Genomic DNA, 6,307 nt, shown 5'->3' with positions numbered 1-6,307 from the left:
TTTGGATGGGTGTTTGGGTGGTATTAAGAGACCAGGTGAGAGTTGTTGATTGATTTTTTTTTTTTTTTTTAGCTCTGAATGCTGGCGAAGTTTCATCTGAGCAGGAGAACTTTCCAAAATAGGTGGCAAATGTTTCTTCTGTTAATCATCTTCCTAACACAGCAGCAATAAGACCAAGTTATTTCAATGAATGCATTTGTTACGATGCTGCTCAGATGGAAAATGAAAGGTGTACGTAAGCTTTGATAGGTCAATGTCAGGAGTAGGCACATCCTAGTATGTCAGTGCTTTTGGACCCCTTTGCTTTAAAGGGATTAAATGGAAACTTATTTGCTGCTCATATTTGTTAACTCTAGTTTAATGTCTTAAAGATAATATATCCCCTGTAGAATTTTATCCTCATCTGGAATCCAGTAAGTTTCCTCTTAATTTTAGTCTTTGCTGTCTGTAAAGGCTGTGGCTAATGAAACAGCTGCAGAAGTGGCTAAAAAGCCATCCTGTACACTAGAAGGTAATTGTATTTTTTTTTCCAAGAGCTGGCCACCGCCAGCCAGTCCTACTAATGAAAGAGCTCCATCTTCCTCCCCACTTGTTGCTGTTCATACCCGGAGATCCGAAATAAGGTCAAGTAGTGTGCTGAGGCAGAAGGGCATTCAGAGCATCTGTGGCTTCTCTTAACACCGTAGATACTCTGCGTGCAGCAAAACTGGTGTGAGTGCAGTGCTTCGCTGGGGTAAATGATACTGGTTTGCACTTGGGCTCATTGGGTTAAAATACAGCTTCTTGTCTAACGAAGCCGGCCAGACTGCAAACTGACCTGCATTAGGAGAAACATGCTTCGCTGCCTTTCATGATGATCTGATTTGATTGTACTGGAGCTGCTACCCTGCTATCATTTTCTGTCAATTTTTGCTAGCCTGTTTGTTAAGCCAGGAGTCATTTGTGTTGATTTGATAACAGGTTTCAATCACTGATAATAAAACTTTTCTGTGACAGATGACCTCAGATCTATATCTCCTGTGCAGTCTTGGCTGTAAGTAGAAAATTGGGGCTGACACTTCCCTTCTCCCATGTTCTCTGTGCTTTAACAGTTGATGTAAAAATCACAATGGAAGTGGCTTCATATTCTGTATGTTAAAAGGGGGGGAAAAGCCGATTAAAAAGGTTGGTCCATAGTTCTTGTATAGTTTCACCGTTTCCTTTATAGTTTGATGGATCCTGCTGCAGACCAGAAGTGAAATGAAGCCTTTTTATTATTTTTTCGAGGGCAAATAGGGGGGTATTATAAAAGCTGTGAGCATTCATGTTTTAAGTGTTTAATTGATTGTTGAAGAAAGGTGGATTTAGGCCCTGCTTCGGAGCTTTATAAAAGTAAAGACTAATGTATGGATCTAAGATTGGGAGAAATTGCTTCATACTCACACACAAATATAAAATTGTTATGGTTTTGAGGACTTAGAGTATATTTTGCCTGGCATTGAACTCCATAGCGTTTATTTAAACACTGAAGCACTGTTACTTAGGCATAAACCAGGAAAAAATAGGGTGAAATCGAACTGTCCAGACTCAAATGCTGAAAAGTAAACATCTTTTTATATGCGTGAAGTATAATATAGTATATTATGCGTAAAATTTTTTTCTTGTTTTTATTAAATGTGAAAATCTTCACAGGCATAAATGTCTACTAGTGGCCCTTCGTGACACTGACTTGTGCTTTTGGAAAAAAAAAAACCCAACAAAACCCCAACATAAATCCCCTTTCAGTAGTAAATCATTGCTTTAAAATACTTCCTTTAGTTGAACAGTGTCCTTCTGGCTCCTGGCAGTGCTTTATTGGTATGGCATGTGGCCTGGGTGACAGTCTCGGCATAGGACTAACAGAAGCTCTGGCGCGGTGCTGCACAGAGCAAGCCCTGGAGAGCTGCATTAGGAGAACTGGTGCTGGCACTGACGGTGAGTGCAGGACCGGTACAGCCCCAGCAGGATGCGGGCATGCAACCTTAAAAATGCCTGCGGAGCTGGAAGGTTCCAGTATTCCCACCTAACAGGCAAAGCACAGAAGGATAAAATACAAACACTTCTTAAAGTACCTGAGTGTTTAAAAACATAAGTGCAAATGTATTTATGTACAAATGAATAGATGATATTTTGGTTGGGAGGGACCTATGATGGTGAGTCCAGCTGCCTGACCAAGTCAAGGCTGACCAAGTTAAAGATACTGTGTTCTCCAGGCTTTGGCCATGAACTACCTCTCTAGGAAGCCTGTTCCAGAGTTTGGCCACCCTCTTGGTAAAGAAATGCTTCCTAATATCCCATCTAAACCTCTCCCGGTGCAGCTTTGAACCTCCCTTTAGTATAAAAACACCTCCAGCAGTCGTGGTTTCTCCCCAGGCCAGAAAACAAGCAAATGTTGTGCTGGGAGATGAACCTCAGTGCCAAGGTAATGCCCAGCAGGTAGCAGGAACCAGCTTTCGTCCCGGCAGAGCGGGGATGGGGCTGGCTTTGTGCAACCAGCCTCAGTGAGAGGCGTGATGGGCATGGAGCGTGGGATGCAGCCAAGCCCTGGCTCGCTCGGCTCTGCCCCGTGGGTTTCTGCAGCGCAGTCCTTGGGTCAGTCGCTGTGCAGCCCTTAAACTTCAACCCAGCAATTAGTCCCTGTTTGTTTTGACCAGTACTGTCAGCCTGATGCAGTGCCCCTACCTGGAGCAGGGAATTCTTTCTTCTGGGTACAGAAAGCTCATGAGATTACTTTCTTCCTTCTAAAAGCTCTCTTCAGAGGTGATGTGGCTAGCTGGCAGTATTCTAGCCAATTCTGATAAAGAGGAATTCCTGTGTATCAAATGTCCGGGTCTCGGAAATAAATTTCCCATGGCTTGTGTAGGGATTAACTTGTGCTTTTGTCAGCAGTGACAGCCTAACAGAATTTGGTGCCCTTTCAGTCTCTCAGCTTGGCGTTGCCCATGCTGCTTGACTAGGGGCACGTTCCCTCTGCTTTACAGCTCATTCAGAATGTACGTCCCTGTGTTTGTTAGCAGAGTTCATTACTCCAGAACATAAACAACTTTTAAGTACTTTGTGTGATCGCTACTGATTTTAAGAGGTGGGGGAAGGTAGCTCTTCAGTCTTCCATCTTTTGCTGGCCCCTTGAAGAAGATTGAAGCTCGTTTAACCCACAAGTCTCTGCTTAGCTGACAGAATACCTTGTCTTCATTTGAGCTGCCTGTTGCAGATGGACCACGCTTCTTCCTGAAACCTGGGTCAGTCCTTCCCACTCACTTTTGGGAGACGCTGCCTCTGTACGGCTCTCACAATGGTACATATCTCAAGGCATATATCCATAGTGATTTATCTCTGTGTTTCTGCTTTGCATCCCCTCCCTTTCCACCCTTCTCAGGTATATTGATGTGCCACACTTCAGTTCTACATTCTTTACTAAAGAAACATACACAATCCTTTCTGGAGCATTTCTCAATCAAAAAAAGCAATGCAAAACCCAACTAAAACCCAAACTAAGCTTTTTCAGTGCCTCACTTAGAATTGGTAAATGGAAATAGAAGCAGACAGCCATCAAGTAAACACTGTGTACAAGGCACTTCTGAGGTCTGTTCTTCAATTAATACTTGTCAATAAGTTCAGTGACAGCTACAGCAACACTACAGAGAGAAGATATCCTCCAACGTCAGATGCGGTAATGGTGCTCTCTTGTTTTTCAGCATAGTTCCCCAAGGACTTAACACCTTCAGTCTTTTTTTTTTGTTGTTATTTGCTTTACCACTTAAATAGATGCCTTGGGACGTGAGGTGCAGGAGCATAGGTAAAATATTTTTTATGGAGCTTGCAAAGCAATCAAGATGTTTTTATCTAGCCATTTTCAAACGATGCAAACTTTGAGAGCAAGTGTCTTGCTTTTCTGTGAGGACGCATACAAGGAGACAGCTTAGTCTCAATGAGATTGTGCAAAGTGATCCTTCAGCCAGCAGAGGACTGTAGAACCACGTACCACGCAGTTACTGATGCAAAAATGTTCTAGCGCAGAGTAAGGGGAAAACCCACATCACAAACATGTAGTTGAGACAGTCTCTTAAAAGTGGTAAAATACTGAAAAGGGAGGGCCCTTTTCTTTGTTTGTTTCTCATTAAAGAATTTAATTTGCCCCAGGTTCCCCTTGTCGATGAAGATCTATGGGAATTTTGTTTACATTTTGAAGCACATTGCCAAGAAGAGTACTTCATATGGCGAGTATACTGAACCTTTTGAGGGAATGACAACGCTACAGAAACGGCGGTGCATTCCCTAAAGGAAAACATACTTCATTTGTAATGAACATTATGTCTGCAGAAACTAATGGCACAACCTCCTATTCAGTTTATGTAAAATAAAACAGGCCCATATGTTGCTGCTTTTAGAGTTTGGGTGTTTAAATTAAATGTTGTTTAATGAATATTCAAGCCCATTTGCTCAAAAGTTGTGCTCAGTGTAGCATCTTTTTCCTCTGTCTTCGATCTTACCTAGAGTATTAAGCCATTACAAGAGGGTGCTAAAGCTGAGGCATCTGTTTCTAACTAAAACTTGGATATTAAAATGCCAGAGCAGATGAGAGGGTAAATAAAGACATACAGTAAGAGGATCATATTATTTTTTGTTTTGTAATTAAGACTGAGAAAGGTTTGATATGCATGACGCCCTTTAAGAAATGGGAACATTCGCTGTGCTATTACAGCAGCTGCAGTTTGGGGATGTTATAGTGGCATATTCACTCCCCATTTCCTATAGGAGTTAATTCAGCTTTTCCAGTATGTGTGGGCCAGATGCCGGTGCTGGGATGCCTCAGCAGGCTGCCTTCTTGAGGCATTTGCATCTGCGTCTGCGTGGGGCTACAGACAGCTCGGAGATCCTAGCGCCTGGGTGCGGACAGGCTGGCTAGAGGCACCCCACAGAAGCTGGGATTTGGGTACCGCCACTTACAAGGTTTTGCCTTTGATCATCTGTCCTCAGCTCAAAGTCAGGTAGAAAACATTAGTTGGCTGGAAGAAATCCCCTGGAAGCCAGATGTGTCCTATTGACTGCCCTATCGAATGGTCTAGGCCACGCAGCACGTTCCCCAAAATGTGCCGGGCGTTTGGCATCAAAGGTCGGCGGCTGCCCCGTGAGAGGTTGCTTTGGGTTGGGAAGGAGCCCACGGCTGCGGGCAGGAGGGTGAATTCAGTCTCACCGCACGTTTGCTTGCATCCATTAAATCAGGTTTTTAATCCAGGAAGGTACTTCCACATACATTTAAAATCCTATCTTTTCAGGAGAATCTCTTGACAAGCCAAAACCTGAAATACGTACTTAAATGTTTTTGCAAACTTTATGTCTGAGTCCAGAAATTGACAGCGCTATCCTCATTTTTTAATGGCATGGAAAAAAATCTCATTAGAAGACAGCTGGAATGTAAACACAAATCACAATAATTGGCTTTTACGTATTTTCATGAGGGTTCTTCAGATGCTTGTTTTTACTGCACAAGTGCAATATTGCAGATATACAGTGAAGCCCTCTTCAGAGAATAATTGATACACGGATAAAATACTTAAAAACATTCCCTCATGCTGTAAATTTAAATGAAGGCCAAGACTATTACATGAGAAAAATGAATGTACAAACCCTTGAATTCTTTTAAAATTCTTTATTTGCTAGAGCTTCCCTTCTCTAATTCCACTGTGTCTACTGAGCTGGGTATTAGGCATCCATTAGTGCAGGAACAGAACAAGAAATTGCCTGCCCAGCGAGGTGTCACCTGCAGATAGTTATTAACCTGTTCTGGGCATGTCTGTAGGCATGAAAATCCACCATTTATCTGTCTCTGTGAGAGTATTTGTTAGGGATCTCCAATTAGGAAAAGAAATCTCTACCTAGATTAAAAAAAAAAAAATGAAGTTAATACCATCACCTGTCTGCAACGTGAACTTCTGGGCTGCACCACACTTTAATTTCTTGTACTTCAGCAGAAAATGATGCTGTCCTGGCTGCTGCGCTAAGCGGTGAGAGCCGGTCCTCCCCTGAAATGCTGAGTTTATTTTGCATCCCAATCCTGAGCTCTGAAAACCTGCAATACATAGGAAAACAGTTTTTCTTTAACAAACCTGATATGATGGAGAAAGACTTAGTAGGATAATTATTTTATTTTTAAAACATAGCTCCGTGTGAAACTTATTTCTTATGCAATCCTATGTATAGATGCAGTGAGTACATCTGCTCACTGTAGTGAAACAATTCTTTCTGATTTTAGCATTTATTATTTCTACGGAGCCAACCCAGCACACAA

This window comes from Falco cherrug, chromosome 9 (assembly GCF_023634085.1).
Source record: "Falco cherrug isolate bFalChe1 chromosome 9, bFalChe1.pri, whole genome shotgun sequence".
NCBI lineage: Eukaryota > Metazoa > Chordata > Aves > Falconiformes > Falconidae > Falco > Falco cherrug.
This window is presented reverse-complemented; position numbering follows the sequence as displayed.